The 20,161-nt window shown below is 39.0% G+C and overlaps 4 non-coding genes and 1 pseudogene across 4 annotated transcripts; all 5 read right to left on the reverse strand.

The window, feature by feature from the left end:
- Window positions 1–1,538: 1,538 nt before the first annotated feature.
- LOC117185496 (5.8S ribosomal RNA) lies at window positions 1,539–1,717 on the reverse strand. Its single transcript, XR_004471007.1, has one exon. It is a non-coding gene; the product is annotated as a 5.8S ribosomal RNA (ribosomal RNA).
- Window positions 1,718–2,317: 600 nt separating this feature from the next.
- Window positions 2,318–4,312, reverse strand: LOC117185497 (small subunit ribosomal RNA). The gene has a single exon (XR_004471008.1). It is a non-coding gene; the product is annotated as a small subunit ribosomal RNA (ribosomal RNA).
- Window positions 4,313–7,324: 3,012 nt separating this feature from the next.
- LOC117185505 (uncharacterized) lies at window positions 7,325–15,929 on the reverse strand (annotated as a pseudogene).
- Window positions 15,930–16,346: 417 nt separating this feature from the next.
- Window positions 16,347–16,525, reverse strand: LOC117185507 (5.8S ribosomal RNA). Its single transcript, XR_004471017.1, has one exon. It is a non-coding gene; the product is annotated as a 5.8S ribosomal RNA (ribosomal RNA).
- Window positions 16,526–17,125: 600 nt separating this feature from the next.
- Window positions 17,126–19,120, reverse strand: LOC117185498 (small subunit ribosomal RNA). The gene has a single exon (XR_004471009.1). It is a non-coding gene; the product is annotated as a small subunit ribosomal RNA (ribosomal RNA).
- Window positions 19,121–20,161: the final 1,041 nt, after the last annotated feature.

The raw sequence follows: 20,161 nt of genomic DNA on the forward strand, positions 1-20,161 counted from the left end.
ATGGTTCGATTGGTCTTTCGCCCCTATACTCATTCTGACAATCGATTTGCACGTCAGAACTGTTTCGGTCTTCCATCAAGGTTTCCCCTGACTTCAACCTGATCAAGTATAGTTCACCATCTTTCGGGTCACAGCATATATGCTCAAGGTACGTTCCAGTTAGAGGCATAAATAATATAATATTATCATACATAACTATATAGAACGCCCCGGGATTGTGTTAATTATCTATAAATAGTTAAAAAACTAATCCCATTATTAGTCAAGTTAATTACGCTATTAGGTTTATCTCCCAATAACTTGCACATATGTTAGACCTCCTTGGTCCGTGTTTCAAGACGGGTCCCGAAGGTATCCTGAATCTTTCGCATTGTTAATCATACAAATGCATATAATAAACACAAAAATCAATGATAATTATGCCATTATATAATTTCGAAAAATTAACGCACTGTATTAATTTTAATTTATCAACACTTTATCAAATTAATGACATTTATTCTATGTTAAAATGCAAGCATAATAATTTGAATAAACTATAAGTCATATTTTATGATAAATTTGTTATATGCTAATAGATTACAATGTCCTTATATGGAAAAAATGCACACTATTATTATAATATTGTTAAAATATTACAACTTTAATGATGAATTTTCCATAACGGATATTCAGGTTCATCGGGCTTAACCTCTAAGCAGTTTCACGTACTGTTTAACTCTCTATTCAGAGTTCTTTTCAACTTTCCCTCACGGTACTTGTTTACTATCGGTCTCATGGTTATATTTAGTTTTAGATGGAGTTTACCACCCACTTAGTGCTGCACTATCAAGCAACACGACTCTTTGGAAACATCATCTAGTAATCATTAACGTTATACGGGCCTGGCACCCTCTATGGGTAAATGGCCTCATTTAAGAAGGACTTAAATCGTTAATTTCTCATACTAGAATATTGACGCTCCATACACTGCATCTCACGTTTGCCATATAGACAAAGTGACTTAGTGCTGAACTGATTTCTTTTCGCTCGCCGCTACTAAGAAAATCCTGGTTAGTTTCTTTTCCTCCCCTAATTAATATGCTTAAATTCAGGGGGTAGTCCCATATGAGTTGAGGTTGTATATACGTATATTAAAATTTATAATGATAATTACACTATATTATTATATATATAGAGCGTTCTCATAATGAAATCATTATAATATTCGTATTTTATAACGAATATCACGAAGAATATTAAATATTTATATTTACAACAAAATTTCCTTTCGAAACATTAATAAGAGGCAATTCTAGATGAAAAAACTTTAATTATTTTTTTATGCTAGACATTCCTCAGTATTATTTGATTCAAAAAGGACAAAAAAATATATATTTTTCTTCGTTCTTCTCACACAAATATATACAACAATGAGAGATAATGCGTTTCCATTTAATATCAATATTATGAATATATATATATATACATATCCAATAATATACAATATGCTTAAAAATTTCGTAAAATTTTTAAACAACTTATTTAGCATAGTCTTACAACCCTCAACCATATGTAGTCCAAGCAGCACTATAAAATTAATTAAAGTACCAAACAGCATGGACTGCGATATGCGTTCAAAATGTCGATGTTCATGTGTCCTGCAGTTCACACGATGACGCACAGTTTGCTGCGTTCTTCATCGACCCATGAGCCGAGTGATCCACCGCTTAGAGTGATTAAAATTTGTTTATTCATTTATTTGTCAGATATGTCTTTATTGAAAGAAATTAAAAATACACCATTTTACTGGCATATATCAATTCCTTCAATAAATTTTAATTTTATCCTAAAAGAATGTTGCGAAATGTCTTAGTTTTATATAAACGATATATTACCATATTGTTAAATAATATAATATGTATTTTGGCTTGTTTGATAATTATCAATTTATATAAAAGTATTAACCTGAAATCAGGTACAACATTGTACTTTTTAGGCTGTTGCATTAACCAATGTATGCCCATAGCTATGATGGACAATACATATTCGCAACGCGTGCATACTATGGTACATATGCACACAGATTTTATAAATCAATATTATTGTAATAATATCATCAATATGTATTTATATATTAATTGCTACACACATAGAACACAATGTTATATGTATAGCTACTACTAAATGAGTATATTGGCAATATAATTAATTAATATAAACATATAATATATACAACTGAATATATTTTTTTTTACAATTATGATTTTATAAAAACATATTTTGTTTGGTAAATTGGCAATATATATATATTTTTGTTAACGGTAGAAACATACAATAATGATCCTTCCGCAGGTTCACCTACGGAAACCTTGTTACGACTTTTACTTCCTCTAAATAATCAAGTTCGGTCAACTTTTGCGAAACAACCGTAACACGCAAGGCGTCACAGTGATCACGTCCGGAGACCTCACTAAATAATTCAATCGGTAGTAGCGACGGGCGGTGTGTACAAAGGGCAGGGACGTAATCAATGCGAGTTAATGACTCACACTTACTGGGAATTCCAAGTTCATGTGAACAGTTTCAGTTCACAATCCCAAGCATGAAAGTGGTTCAGCGGTTTACCCGGACCTCTCGGTCTAGGAAATACACGTTGATACTTTCATTGTAGCGCGCGTGCAGCCCAGGACATCTAAGGGCATCACAGACCTGTTATTGCTCAATCTCATTATTGCTAGACGCAATTTGTCCATTTAAGAAGCTAGTGTCCTTATAATGGGACAAACCAACAGGTACGGCTCCACTTATATAAACACATTCAAACACAATAAACATTTTACTGCCACCATGAATGAAGGCTATATAAGCTTCAACACCATAATCCTGAAGATATCTATTTAATATATTTGAGTCTCGTTCGTTATCGGAATTAACCAGACAAATCACTCCACGAACTAAGAACGGCCATGCACCACCACCCATAGATTCGAGAAAGAGCTATCAATCTGTCTTACACACTTATGTTCGGACCTGGTAAGTTTTCCCGTGTTGAGTCAAATTAAGCCGCAGGCTCCACTCCTGGTGGTGCCCTTCCGTCAATTCCTTTAAGTTTCAGCTTTGCAACCATACTTCCCCCGGAGCCCAAAAGCTTTGGTTTCCCGGGAAGCGACTGAGAGAGCCATAAAAGTAGCTACACCCAATTGCTAGCTGGCATCGTTTATGGTTAGAACTAGGGCGGTATCTGATCGCCTTCGAACCTCTAACTTTCGTTCTTGATTAATGAAAACATCTTTGGCAAATGCTTTCGCTTAAGTTAGTCTTACGACGGTCCAAGAATTTCACCTCTCGCGTCGTAATACTAATGCCCCCAAACTGCTTCTATTAATCATTACCTCTTGATCTGAAAACCAATGAAAGCAGAACAGAGGTCTTATTTCATTATCCCATGCACAGAATATTCAGGCATTTGAAGCCTGCTTTAAGCACTCTAATTTGTTCAAAGTAATTGTACCGGCCCACAATAACACTCGATGAAGAGCACTAATGCAGGTTTTTAAATAGGAGGAATATATAAAAAAATACAAGTACTTAATTATATATAAGAACTCCACCGGTAATACGCTTACATACATAAAGGTATAGTACTAACCACAATTGTAAGTTGTACTACCCGTATGAAGCACAAGTTCAACTACGAACGTTTTAACCGCAACAACTTTAATATACGCTATTGGAGCTGGAATTACCGCGGCTGCTGGCACCAGACTTGCCCTCCAATTGGTCCTTGTTAAAGGATTTAAAGTGTACTCATTCCAATTACAGGGCCTCGGATATGAGTCCTGTATTGTTATTTTTCGTCACTACCTCCCCGAGCTGGGAGTGGGTAATTTACGCGCCTGCTGCCTTCCTTAGATGTGGTAGCCGTTTCTCAGGCTCCCTCTCCGGAATCGAACCCTGATTCCCCGTTACCCGTTGCAACCATGGTAGTCCTAGATACTACCATCAAAAGTTGATAGGGCAGACATTTGAAAGATCTGTCGTCGGTACAAGACCATACGATCTGCATGTTATCTAGAGTTCAACCAATGTAACGATCTTGCGATCGCTTGGTTTTAGCCTAATAAAAGCACACGTCCCATAAGGTCCGTGTTTTAATTGCATGTATTAGCTCTAGAATTACCACAGTTATCCAAGTAACTGTTAACGATCTAAGGAACCATAACTGATATAATGAGCCTTTTGCGGTTTCACTTTTAATTCGTGTGTACTTAGACATGCATGGCTTAATCTTTGAGACAAGCATATAACTACTGGCAGGATCAACCAGAATAATGTTTTCGTTTCGTGCGCATACGCTCACATATGTAAATATTTGACAACTCAATAATACTTTTGAATAAAAAAAAAAAATAAATAAATATTTTTTATCAACAGTTTATGAGAATTTGTTAAACGATTGTGGCCATTTTTATATAGCATTCACATTCGCCATTTTTCTCTATATAAATATATATATTTTATTATATACATTTTTTTTTCGTTCAAAAATATCTTTTTATTTGCACTTAATATATTATCACACGTATATAGGCTTAAACCAATATTAATTGTGTTTAAACTATGTATTTTGACAACAAATTTAAAATTTATCCAATTTCGTATGCGTTTTTTGTGATATACATTAAATAAAACCAAACACATGAGTTCATGTGGAATGGAATTTATATATTTTGGCAATATTTGAATTTGCATATAAATCGCTTTGATTATATGCTGGTACATTGTTGAAATGGCACTCATACAATATTTAATCATATAAGACCATTTCCAAAAATTCACGATAATAATTCGAAACAGAAATGATATATACTAAATAGTATATATCTTGGTTAGTTTCACTATATTATCTTTATTAAGATCAATTTGAAAACAAATATCTCCTATTAAACACTACTTTGAGTATAATGACAACATATAATAATATTATATACAATACTGTACCAAATATTGTATACAATACCGATGGACATCAACTGTCCATCATGTATAGGTTTTCTGCCACGCTTTCCGCAAATCGGGTATTTTTGCTTTAGAGTGCCTCTTAACAATAGTTTCTTTTCGTATTTTAATAAAAAATACAATACTATCACTTCAAAATTATTCATATATATTAAGAAATATATATATATTCATATAAAATACACAGACATTGTCGGCTAAGTATATTCCCCATATCATATGAAATAAATTAATAATTTTTCATTATAAAATTTTCATATGAAATATACCATGCACGAGACTACCACTCCCTATATAGGTTTTCTGCCACGCTTTCCGCAAATCGGGTATTTTTACTTGAGAGTGCCTCTTAACAATAGTTTCTTTTCGTATTTTAATAAAAAATACAATACTATCACTTCAAAATTATTCATATATATTAAGAAATATATATATATTCATATAAAATACACAGACATTGCCGGCTAAGTATATTCCCCATATCATATGAAATAAATTAATAATTTTTCATTATAAAATTTTCATATGAAATATACCATGCACGAGACTACCACTCCCTATATAGGTTTTCTGCCACGCTTTCCGCAAATCGGGTATTTTTACTTGAGAGTGCCTCTTAACAATAGTTTCTTTTCGTATTTTAATAAAAAATACAATACTATCACTTCAAAATTATTCATATATATTAAGAAATATATATATATTCATATAAAATACACAGACATTGCCGGCTAAGTATATTCCCCATATCATATGAAATAAATTAATAATTTTTCATTATAAAATTTTCATATGAAATATACCATGCACGAGACTACCACTCCCTATATAGGTTTTCTGCCACGCTTTCCGCAAATCGGGTATTTTTACTTGAGAGTACCTTTTAAAAATAGTTTCTTTTCGTATTTTAATACAAAATACTATACTATCACTTCAAAATTATTCATATATATTAAGAAAAATATATATACGCATATAAAATAAACAGACATTGCCGACTTAGTATGTTCCCCATATCATATGAAATTAAATTAATTATTTTTATTACATTCATCATTCATTTACATGAAAAATATCATATCAGCTGGTATCTTTGCTTTAATTTCACATATACACGTAATATATCTATTTATATTAAATACATTTTTATATTTTCTATATTTATAATCGCATTATGATTATGTTATAATGTTATATTATATATGAGAAACATTCCCATATCCATATCCATATCCATATCCATATCCATATAAAACCTAATATTGATATTTTATAGCACACCTCGGCGTTATTTGTTATTTTTATTCATTATAACACAATGTCAAAAATATACATATATTTTTGTAAATATGTATATAAAATATATCATTATATTTTCTCTATTCAAAATCAAATCATGCTCATGTTATAATTTTAAGGATATGGTGAATGTTTCCCCATATCCATAATATTGTCATTTTATATACAAAACTATTTAATTCTTGCATTTATATCACATATCATTGAATTCCAATATTAGAAATACTGCCAAGTTCCACAAACGACCACTCCAAATATACATATATTTGTACATATGTATATAAAATATATCTTTATATTTTCTGTATTCATAATCAAATCATGCTCATGTTATAATTTTTAGGATATGGGAAACATTTCACATACCCAATAATATTATCACATTTTATATACCAAACTATTTAATTCTTGCATTCATATCACATATCATTAAATTCCAATATTAGAAATACTTCCAAGTTCCACAAACGACCACTCCAAATATACATATATTTGTACATATGTATATAAAATATATCTTTATATTTTCTGTATTCATAATCAAATCATGCTCATGTTATAATTTTTAGGATATGGGAAACATTTCACATACCCAATAATATTATCACATTTTATATACCAAACTATTTAATTCTTGCATTCATATCACATATCATTAAATTCCAATATTAGAAATACTTCCAAGTTCCATATACGATCACTCCATGCTTTTTGCATTCATATTATTTCATATATACATTCACATTTGCACATATGCATATACACTATGTTTCGTGTGTTCACATAATAAAATTTTTATAAGTATCATTTCATATGTAATTAAGTATAACAAACTTATAATATAACATTATATTCATATTCAAGCCAACGTAATTTATATAGGATAAATAATTTATCCATATTTATATAAAATATATTCTTTTTAATATATATCTATATATAAATATATATTACCATTTATAGGTATATATTCATATAAATATATAAAAATAATTTTCATATATAAAGAATAAATTTATATATATCGAATCATCAAGCAAAGGATAAGCTTCAGTGGATCGCAGTATGGCAGCTGCTCAACCACTTACAACACCTTGCCTGTTACAAAAGTCGTTTACAATTGATTCTAGGCTTTGTCATTGTATTAAATAATGTTTTTATATGCAACTAGCGCGGCATCAGGTGATCGATGATCCTCCCAATTTACTATGTTACAAATTACATTGGCATCACATCCATTGTCGTTTATAAAATAAATTATAAACTTTTAATGGTTTAGAAGCCATACAATGCAAATTGCCCCTTATTTATCATTGCAGTCCAGCACGGATACGACCTTAGAGGCGTTCAGGCATAATCCAACGGACGTAGCGTCATACCACTGTTCGCTCGAACAAGTATTGTGCCATTGGTCCGTACCTGCGGTTCCTCTCGTACTACGCAGGAATGCTGTCGCAACAACGTTTTGTCATTAGTAGGGTAAAACTAACCTGTCTCACGACGGTCTAAACCCAGCTCACGTTCCCTTGCATGGGTGAACAATCCAACGCTTGGTGAATTTTGCTTCACAATGATAGGAAGAGCCGACATCGAAGGATCAAAAAGCGACGTCGCTATGAACGCTTGGCCGCCACAAGCCAGTTATCCCTATGGTAACTTTTCTGACACCTCTTGTTAAAAACTCTTTAAACCAAAAGGATCGATAGGCCGAGCTTTTGCTGTCCCTGTGTGTACTGAACACCGAGATCAAGTCAGCATTTGCCCTTTTGCTCTATGTGTGGTTTCTGTCCGCACTGAGCTGGCCTTGGGACACCTCCGTTATTATTTGAGAGATGTACCGCCCCAGTCAAACTCCCTACCTGGCAATGTCCTTGAATTGGATCATACCTGAGTAATTGGAGTTATACCAAATTTTCAAATTGAAAATACATAAATGCATTTTCTCATTAAAGAATTTGTTTGCGATTATATAACAAACTCGTGATACTTTGATCAAGAAGCTTGCATCAAAACCCAATACCATAAGATATAATAAATATATCCGTATAATGGCTAGGAAATGATACACGTTCCATTTAATCAAGTAAGTAAGGAAACAATAAGAGTAGTGGTATTTCATTGTCGATACCAAACCGAAATCTAATATCTCCCACTTATGCTACACCTCTTATGTCTCCTTACACTGCCAGATTAGAGTCAAGCTCAAAAGGGTCTTCTTTCCCCGCTAATTATTCCAAGCCCGTTCCCTTGGCTGTGGTTTCGCTAGATAGTAGATAGGGACAGAATGAATCTGATCTCTCAGCTTTATTTTACGTGGCGGTTCCTCAGGGAGGGATTTCAACCACGGCGTCTAATGTTTATCTGCAGCTTAGCCTCGATTAGTGCGATATATTTACATATATCACGCCATCACGCACCACCGCTACATACGCAGGAACCTGGTACAATGCGCCAGTTAACGCCCCTAAAAAGAAGCTATAGCTATGTACATAGCGACTCTTCTGGTACCAATTGAAAGTATCCTGGTCGGGCATACAATCCCCCTTGGTGAGGGGCGAGGTGTATCTAACACGTCTTCCGATCTATGGGTCTCGGCACCCGGTTGAGAGCGCAACTCCACGAGGAGCCTAGCGGCTCTCCCCGCGTAACGTTTGGGTATCAACCACAGCCACCACGATACTCCCACTAGGGGGCCGACCTCAATGTGCAGCCTTGGAACTGCACAACCCGTGGTACCGATCTTAAGGACTCAGCTCGATCCTCCCTTTTAGCCCCGACCGGCCTGGATAGGGAATCCACCCAGCCCGTGCGCCGCTTGCGCATTCAGCAGCTGCTGTCGCCTGGAGAACGCCAGTCCGGCGAACCTGTCGAGAGTCCGCATTCTCTCCTGAGAAGCCGTCACATCGGAGAAGGTCCAGTCGCCATCCGTGTACTGCACTCCAAGTCCATCGAGGTCTCGCAAGTCTGTATAGAGGGGACAAGCACATAGGAAGTGCTGCCAATCCTCGCGTTCTGCGCCGCATAGACATGCTGGCGTGTCGCTAAGGCTTCTTCCATGCAGAAATGCATTGAGCGATCCGTGGCCCGTCAGCAGGAACCCAGCGCGCAGCGTGAAGCCAAACCTTCGTTCGCTGTAGACGAAGCCTGCGTTCGGGATGAAGCGGTGCGTCACCCGTCCTGGGGAGTCACCATCATCCCATCTGCGTTGCCACTCGCACAACAGGTCTTCGTCTAGTCGCGCCATCTTCTGCTTCCAGCTAAGATTTGCCAAATCTTCGCCGTACAGCCAATCGCTCTCCTCCAGCGGGTAGTCACGCTTTAGCTTGAAGCTGATTGCCAGGCGTCTGGCAGCCAGATCAAACGGGGGGGCTCCAGCTAGTACTTGCAGTGCCATGGTGGACACTGTTCGGCATACCGGTAGGCATCCAATCAGGACGATCCTTTGGCACGCAAGCAGATGCCTCCTGGCAACCACTTGCGTCGTCGTCACGACAGACCAAACCGAGGCACCAAATAGTGCACAGGGCACCATGAGTCCGGCATATATTGTCCGCTTTGCGCGGGGACTGAGTCCCCAGTCGACCCGCAGTACGCGCGACAATGCCCCTACGACTCCGGTCAGCTTATCACGCAAGCCCGTGATGTGCGGGAGAAAACTCAACCGCTCGCCGACCGTGATGCCTAGGTACCGATACTTGCGCTTATATGGCAGGCTTGCTCCAGCAAACCGTACCACTGGCGGCCGTCTAAGTATGCCTTTGAGCAGCATGATCGCCGTCTTGCTAGTTGAAACGGCAACGCCGACTTCAACTCCCCAAGCGCCTACGATGGACATTAACTCACCTCCTTTTTGTTCGAGCTCTGATCGGGCATTCCCTTCGATGAGGAGGAGCAAGTCGTCAGCATACGCGCTGAGCGCACCAAGGGGCTCTAAGCGCTGGAGCAACACGTCCATTAAGATGTTCCATATAAACGGACCACTTATGGACCCCTGCGGGCAACCTCTTGTCACCGGAACAGTGGCTACTCCATGCCTACTGACGATGCTCGCACTCCGGCCGGAGAAGAAACTTCGCCACAAGCTTGCTTCTCGGCATCCCAGCTCAAGGAGGCGGCGTAGTGCAGCATTCCACTCAACGTTGTCGAAGGCTCCCTTGAAATCCACGAAGACTCCGAGCACGTATTTCGACCGGCTGGCCGAAACAGTACTCACGACGTGTTTCCAAGCATCCTCCACACAACGTCCTTGGCGAAAGCCAAATTGCCATCTGCAGCCATCCGGAATGGTGTCCTTCAGACGATTCACCATGATGCCCTCAAGCACTTTGCCCAGCACTGGCAACAGACAGATACCCCGATATGAGGTAGGATCGGTCCGGTCCTTATCGGGTCCCTTCAGGAGTGGAACCACCCTGGGATGCTTCCATTCCGTTGGGAAATACCCTGTCTCCAGGCAGCGGGAATACATCGCTGTCATGTGCTGAGGGATGGCACGCCACAATGCCTTGCAAATGGCACCTGTGATGCCGTCCATGCCAGGAGAGCGTCTGCTCTTCAACCTGGCGACGCATGCATCAACCTCGAAAGCTTCGAGGGCCGGTGGAGCCTCGATCGGGATGGCAATGTGTGCATTCGTCTCCGCAACAGGAAAGAAGTTGCGAAGGAGCACACCCGCACAGTCGCGCCATGTTGCGACCAGCCTACCATCCGTTCGAAGGCATCCAATCTCCGTGCTCTTTTTGCGGCCTCGGCAAATCCTGTAGACGTGCCCCCATGGATCATCTCTGTTCTCTCCCACGAAGCGTCGCCAGTTGTCTTCCTTCGATCTCAGGATGAGCTTCTTGTACTGCGCTGAGGAGATCCTCAACGCGAGCACAAGTTCCTCTGCTGCGTCGGTCTCATGCCGACGAGCGTCCTGGAGCCTTCGCCTCAGTCTCCTGACCTCTCGGCGTTTGGAGTGTAGTTCGGCAGTCCACCAAACTACTTTTCTCGCGGCTCTCGGTGTGCTGCGTCCCAGCACTCTGTCGCACACACTGTGCACTACAGAGCGCAGTGCAGACACTTGGTTGTCCAACGGCGATTCGGCGATGTCTTCCGGTAATTCGGCAATCTCCCTTACCACTTCCTCCTCGAACAATCGCCAGCGCGCATTGGAAAGCTTCCATGACGGCACAGGAGCAATGGGCTCAACTGTGTCGTTCGGGTCAGTCGTCACCACAACATGGATCATGTTGTGATCGCTGGTGTCCCATTCCTTCACTTCCCAATCGTATGTGGCCCACATAGTCGCAGCTTGGTTGACGATTGTCACATCGATATCGCTTTGGCCTCTACGGTTATCGAATGTAAACACCCGACTGGCTTCATTGAGCACGCCGGCTCTCATCTCGGTTATCCACTCAGACAGCAGCTCACCCCGTGCATAGTTAGCTTGCCCCCGATTGTGTCCGGAGAGCTTGCTAAACCACGCTGGGGATACTGCGTTCGCGTCGAGCCCAAAGATGACAGGAGTGCGGCTGCCCAGCAGCAGCACCGCATCTAAGTACCTGAGGTACGGCGCCAAGTCGGTGTCGAATTGGCAGTACACGGAGCATAGGAAGATTGAGCCGAATCTTCCCATAACTCTGACGCATACTCCAAAATCCGTGGTAAGGGTCTCCATTGGCATGCAGATGGCGTCCGGTTCGTCGACGATGATAGCAGCTTTTCCTCGGCGGTCCTGGAAAACACGCATTCCAGAAGGAAGGCCGGTAATCCGCCCTGCTCCATCGACGTACGGCTCCTGGACCAGTGCGAACTGACGGCCAGAGCTGCGCATGATGGCTCCGAGTTCCATCACAGCCGCTCGGCCACGGCCACAATTAGCTTGGATGAAGCTAAACATTAATGTCTAGCTTGCACCCTCGCCAGTACCGCTCCGTAGATCGGGCACGCCGCTGACAGCATGGAATGTGCTGCAGGGTACCCCTTGAAGCGGCAGTTGCGGCAGTCCACGGGGTTGGGACACCGTGCAACGTTGTGGCCGTTCTGTCCACACCGGTGGCACACGTTCTCCTTTAGGCGACATTGCGACACCTTGTGGTCGAAGCCTGCACATCTGTGGCAGGCGTATGTTCTGACCAAGGAGCGGCAGCGGCATCTAAACCACTTAATGTATACGCATTCGCGCAACGCCTCCTGTGCCTTTGCGTCGACCTCTAGCGTCACGTTGATCGTGAGCTCCTCCATGAACTCTTCCGGTGTTATGACGTGTCCACGTCATACACCACGACCTGAGGCTTGGTCTCCGGCCTCTTCTTCACCTCCAATCCTGCTTCGGTGAATTTGCTGCTGGCCACCACCTTCCTCAGTTCGCTCACTGAAGGGGTGCGAATAATCGCTCCTCCGCTCTTCAGCTCGCGAACCTCGTGGACGCGGACTCCAAGAGTCGGCACCACGGTCTTCTTGACACGCTCCACTAGCTCCTTGCTGGTCTCCTCCGGGTTTTTGCTCTTTATTAGAGCAGACCAGGTATCCCTAGGCTTTGGGATCGGTGCAGCGACGGCGCTCGGTGCGGGCAGGCCTGGGAAGGCTGTCGCATACGCAGCGGCTGTGACGGCATTGGTGCCCGTGTGGGCAGCAGCAGCGGGTCTCGGTGGAGGCGGCATCCTTGCCCTCTCCTCCAGGCGCACCTTTTCCCCAGCCAGGGCCATGACCAACTCGTCGTACCGGTTGGTCGCGACGAGGATTTCCATTGAGGCTTCGGGCGGCATCAGCCCCTTCAGGACAGCCTCGCTCACCGCCATCCTTATTGCAGACATTTCTGCGATGATGGCCGAGTAACCTGCCGCGACAATGGCAGTTGCCGGGCATGTGGCAGCGGTGGTGGCAGCGGTGGTGGCAGCGGTGGCGGCAGCGGTGGCGGCAGCGGAGTAGATAGGGACAGTAGGAATCTCGTTAATCCATTCATGCGCGTCACTAATTAGATGACGAGGCATTTGGCTACCTTAAGAGAGTCATAGTTACTCCCGCCGTTGACCCGCGCTTACTTGAATTTCTTCACTTTGACATTCAGAGCACTGGGCAGAAATCACATTGTGTCAACACCCGCTAGGGCCATCACAATGCTTTGTTTTAATTAGACAGTCGGATTCCCCAAGTCCGTGCCAGTTCTGAATTGATTGTTAATTGATAATCGTTATAATTAATAAGAACTAACTGGTTTAACCCAATTAGTATTCTTAAAAATTTTAGCAAGAAAGTTCCACAATTGGCTACGTAACTAAACTATCCGGGGAACAAGTAACTACCATAAATGATAGAAACTCTATTTACCCAGAACGAGCACATAAACCATGTTATTGTTTCCCAATCAAGCCCGACTATCTCAATCTTCAGAGCCAATCCTTATCCCGAAGTTACGGATCTAATTTGCCGACTTCCCTTACCTACATTATTCTATCGACTAGAGACTCTTCACCTTGGAGACCAGCTGCGGATATTGGTACGGCCTGTTGAGAAGTTTGCGTGTCCCCACCATAAATTTTCAAGGTCCGAGGAGAAAATATCGACACAACAGTATATGTCATGCTCTTCTAGCCCATCTACCATATCTCTCTGCGAAAGACTTCCATGGTAGTACGGCTATAAAACAGAAAAGAAAACTCTTCCGATATCTCTCGACGGCTTCTTTATGGTCGTTCCTGTTGCCAGGATGAGCACGAGGCCCATATTTAATAACAAACGGATACTCAACAGGTTACGGAATTGGAACCGTATTCCCTTTCGTTCAAAATTATTCAAGTATTTAAAAATCATAAAAGATTTGACAATATTACTCACTGATTTTTTACTTGAAAATTTTCGGCTTTCGCCTTGAACTTAGGACCGACTAACTCGTGATCAACCACTGTTCACACGAAACCCTTCTCCACTTCAGTCCTCCAAGGTCTCATTCGATTATTTGCTACTACCACCAAGATCTGTGCCAATGGCAGCTCCATGAAGGCTTACGCCAAACACTTCTACGCATACCATTGTACCTTCCTACTCACTAAAGTTTCAAAATTTATATCACAAGTAATATAAATCATCTACTTTAGCGGTAATGTATAGGTATACAACTTAAGCGCCATCCATTTTAAGGGCTAGTTGCTTCGGCAGGTGAGTTGTTACACACTCCTTAGCGGATTTCGACTTCCATGATCACCGTCCTGCTGTTTTAAGCAACCAACGCCTTTCATGGTTTCTGCATGAGTTGTTAATTTGGGCACCGTAACATTACGTTTGGTTCATCCCACAGCGCCAGTTCTGCTTACCAAAAGTGGCCCACTGGGCACATTATATCATAACCTTAAACTTCATATCAAGAAAGTTAAGGTTCTTACCCATTTAAAGTTTGAGAATAGGTTAAGATCGTTTCGACCCTAAGGCCTCTAATCATTCGCTTTACCAGATAAGATTATTTTATATAACATTAAAATGCACCAGCTATCCTGAGGGAAACTTCGGAAGGAACCAGCTACTAGATGGTTCGATTGGTCTTTCGCCCCTATACTCAATTCTGACAATCGATTTGCACGTCAGAACTGTTTCGGTCTTCCATCAGGGTTTCCCCTGACTTCAACCTGATCAAGTATAGTTCACCATCTTTCGGGTCACAGCATATATGCTCAAGGTACGTTCCAGTTAGAGGCATAAATAATATAAATATTATCATACATAACTATATAGAACGCCCCGGGATTGTGTTAATTATCTATAAATAGTTAAAAAACTAATCCCATTATTAGTCAAGTTAATTACGCTATTAGGTTTATCTCCCAATAACTTGCACATATGTTAGACTCCTTGGTCCGTGTTTCAAGACGGGTCCCGAAGGTATCCTGAATCTTTCGCATTGTTAATCATACAAATGCATATAATAAACACAAAAATCAATGATAATTATGCCATTATATAATTTCGAAAAATTAACGCACTGTATTAATTTTAATTTATCAACACTTTATCAAATTAATGACATTTATTCTATGTTAAAATGCAAGCATAATAATTTGAATAAACTATAAGTCATATTTTATGATAAATTTGTTATATGCTAATAGATTACAATGTCCTTATATGGAAAAAATGCACACTATTATTATAATATTGTTAAAATATTACAACTTTAATGATGAATTTTCCATAACGGATATTCAGGTTCATCGGGCTTAACCTCTAAGCAGTTTCACGTACTGTTTAACTCTCTATTCAGAGTTCTTTTCAACTTTCCCTCACGGTACTTGTTTACTATCGGTCTCATGGTTATATTTAGTTTTAGATGGAGTTTACCACCCACTTAGTGCTGCACTATCAAGCAACACGACTCTTTGGAAACATCATCTAGTAATCATTAACGTTATACGGGCCTGGCACCCTCTATGGGTAAATGGCCTCATTTAAGAAGGACTTAAATCGTTAATTTCTCATACTAGAATATTGACGCTCCATACACTGCATCTCACGTTTGCCATATAGACAAAGTGACTTAGTGCTGAACTGATTTCTTTTCGCTCGCCGCTACTAAGAAAATCCTGGTTAGTTTCTTTTCCTCCCCTAATTAATATGCTTAAATTCAGGGGGTAGTCCCATATGAGTTGAGGTTGTATATACGTATATTAAAATTTATAATGATAATTACACTATATTATTATATATATAGAGCGTTCTCATAATGAAATCATTATAATATTCGTATTTTATAACGAATATCACGAAGAATATTAAATATTTATATTTACAACAAAATTTCCTTTCGAAACATTAATAAGAGGCAATTCTAGATGAAAAAACTTTAATTATTTTTTTATGCTAGACATTCCTCAGTATTATTTGATTCAAAAAGGACAAAAAAATATATATTTTTCTTCGTTCTTCTCACACAAATATATACAACAATGAGAGATAATGCGTTTCCATTTAATATCAATATTATGAATATATATATATATACATATCCAATAATATACAATATGCTTAAAAATTTCGTAAAATTTTTAAACAACTTATTTAGCATAGTCTTACAACCCTCAACCATATGTAGTCCAAGCAGCACTATAAAATTAATTAAAGTACCAAACAGCATGGACTGCGATATGCGTTCAAAATGTCGATGTTCATGTGTCCTGCAGTTCACACGATGACGCACAGTTTGCTGCGTTCTTCATCGACCCATGAGCCGAGTGATCCACCGCTTAGAGTGATTAAAATTTGTTTATTCATTTATTTGTCAGATATGTCTTTATTGAAAGAAATTAAAAATACACCATTTTACTGGCATATATCAATTCCTTCAATAAATTTTAATTTTATCCTAAAAGAATGTTGCGAAATGTCTTAGTTTTATATAAACGATATATTACCATATTGTTAAATAATATAATATGTATTTTGGCTTGTTTGATAATTATCAATTTATATAAAAGTATTAACCTGAAATCAGGTACAACATTGTACTTTTTAGGCTGTTGCATTAACCAATGTATGCCCATAGCTATGATGGACAATACATATTCGCAACGCGTGCATACTATGGTACATATGCACACAGATTTTATAAATCAATATTATTGTAATAATATCATCAATATGTATTTATATATTAATTGCTACACACATAGAACACAATGTTATATGTATAGCTACTACTAAATGAGTATATTGGCAATATAATTAATTAATATAAACATATAATATATACAACTGAATATATTTTTTTTTACAATTATGATTTTATAAAAACATATTTTGTTTGGTAAATTGGCAATATATATATATTTTTGTTAACGGTAGAAACATACAATAATGATCCTTCCGCAGGTTCACCTACGGAAACCTTGTTACGACTTTTACTTCCTCTAAATAATCAAGTTCGGTCAACTTTTGCGAAACAACCGTAACACGCAAGGCGTCACAGTGATCACGTCCGGAGACCTCACTAAATAATTCAATCGGTAGTAGCGACGGGCGGTGTGTACAAAGGGCAGGGACGTAATCAATGCGAGTTAATGACTCACACTTACTGGGAATTCCAAGTTCATGTGAACAGTTTCAGTTCACAATCCCAAGCATGAAAGTGGTTCAGCGGTTTACCCGGACCTCTCGGTCTAGGAAATACACGTTGATACTTTCATTGTAGCGCGCGTGCAGCCCAGGACATCTAAGGGCATCACAGACCTGTTATTGCTCAATCTCATTATTGCTAGACGCAATTTGTCCATTTAAGAAGCTAGTGTCCTTATAATGGGACAAACCAACAGGTACGGCTCCACTTATATAAACACATTCAAACACAATAAACATTTTACTGCCACCATGAATGAAGGCTATATAAGCTTCAACACCATAATCCTGAAGATATCTATTTAATATATTTGAGTCTCGTTCGTTATCGGAATTAACCAGACAAATCACTCCACGAACTAAGAACGGCCATGCACCACCACCCATAGATTCGAGAAAGAGCTATCAATCTGTCTTACACACTTATGTTCGGACCTGGTAAGTTTTCCCGTGTTGAGTCAAATTAAGCCGCAGGCTCCACTCCTGGTGGTGCCCTTCCGTCAATTCCTTTAAGTTTCAGCTTTGCAACCATACTTCCCCCGGAGCCCAAAAGCTTTGGTTTCCCGGGAAGCGACTGAGAGAGCCATAAAAGTAGCTACACCCAATTGCTAGCTGGCATCGTTTATGGTTAGAACTAGGGCGGTATCTGATCGCCTTCGAACCTCTAACTTTCGTTCTTGATTAATGAAAACATCTTTGGCAAATGCTTTCGCTTAAGTTAGTCTTACGACGGTCCAAGAATTTCACCTCTCGCGTCGTAATACTAATGCCCCCAAACTGCTTCTATTAATCATTACCTCTTGATCTGAAAACCAATGAAAGCAGAACAGAGGTCTTATTTCATTATCCCATGCACAGAATATTCAGGCATTTGAAGCCTGCTTTAAGCACTCTAATTTGTTCAAAGTAATTGTACCGGCCCACAATAACACTCGATGAAGAGCACTAATGCAGGTTTTTAAATAGGAGGAATATATAAAAAAATACAAGTACTTAATTATATATAAGAACTCCACCGGTAATACGCTTACATACATAAAGGTATAGTACTAACCACAATTGTAAGTTGTACTACCCGTATGAAGCACAAGTTCAACTACGAACGTTTTAACCGCAACAACTTTAATATACGCTATTGGAGCTGGAATTACCGCGGCTGCTGGCACCAGACTTGCCCTCCAATTGGTCCTTGTTAAAGGATTTAAAGTGTACTCATTCCAATTACAGGGCCTCGGATATGAGTCCTGTATTGTTATTTTTCGTCACTACCTCCCCGAGCTGGGAGTGGGTAATTTACGCGCCTGCTGCCTTCCTTAGATGTGGTAGCCGTTTCTCAGGCTCCCTCTCCGGAATCGAACCCTGATTCCCCGTTACCCGTTGCAACCATGGTAGTCCTAGATACTACCATCAAAAGTTGATAGGGCAGACATTTGAAAGATCTGTCGTCGGTACAAGACCATACGATCTGCATGTTATCTAGAGTTCAACCAATGTAACGATCTTGCGATCGCTTGGTTTTAGCCTAATAAAAGCACACGTCCCATAAGGTCCGTGTTTTAATTGCATGTATTAGCTCTAGAATTACCACAGTTATCCAAGTAACTGTTAACGATCTAAGGAACCATAACTGATATAATGAGCCTTTTGCGGTTTCACTTTTAATTCGTGTGTACTTAGACATGCATGGCTTAATCTTTGAGACAAGCATATAACTACTGGCAGGATCAACCAGAATAATGTTTTCGTTTCGTGCGCATACGCTCACATATGTAAATATTTGACAACTCAATAATACTTTTGAATAAAAAAAAAAAATAAATAAATATTTTTTATCAACAGTTTATGAGAATTTGTTAAACGATTGTGGCCATTTTTATATAGCATTCACATTCGCCATTTTTCTCTATATAAATATATATATTTTATTATATACATTTTTTTTTCGTTCAAAAATATCTTTTTATTTGCACTTAATATATTATCACACGTATATAGGCTTAAACCAATATTAATTGTGTTTAAACTATGTATTTTGACAACAAATTTAAAATTTATCCAATTTCGTATGCGTTTTTTGTGATATACATTAAATAAAACCAAACACATGAGTTCATGTGGAATGGAATTTATATATTTTGGCAATATTTGAATTTGCATATAAATCGCTTTGATTATATGCTGGTACATTGTTGAAATGGCACTCATACAATATTTAATCATATAAGACCATTTCCAAAAATTCACGATAATAATTCGAAACAGAAATGATATATACTAAATAGTATATATCTTGGTTAGTTTCACTATATTATCTTTATTAAGATCAATTTGAAAACAAATATCTCCTATTAAACACTACTTTGAGTATAATGACAACATATAATAATATTATATACAATACTGTACCAAATATTGTATACAATACCGATGGACATCAACTGTCCATCATGTATAGGTTTTCTGCCACGCTTTCCGCAAATCGGGTATTTTTGCTTTAGAGTGCCTCTTAACAATAGTTTCTTTTCGTATTTTAATAAAAAATACAATACTATCACTTCAAAATTATTCATATATATTAAGAAATATATATATATTCATATAAAATACACAGACATTGTCGGCTAAGTATATTCCCCATATCATATGAAATAAATTAATAATTTTTCATTATAAAATTTTCATATGAAATATACCATGCACGAGACTACCACTCCCTATATAGGTTTTCTGCCACGCTTTCCGCAAATCGGGTATTTTTACTTGAGAGTGCCTCTTA

Source organism: Drosophila pseudoobscura, unplaced genomic scaffold (assembly GCF_009870125.1).
Source record: "Drosophila pseudoobscura strain MV-25-SWS-2005 unplaced genomic scaffold, UCI_Dpse_MV25 Unplacedtig00000097, whole genome shotgun sequence".
Lineage (NCBI taxonomy): Eukaryota > Metazoa > Arthropoda > Insecta > Diptera > Drosophilidae > Drosophila > Drosophila pseudoobscura.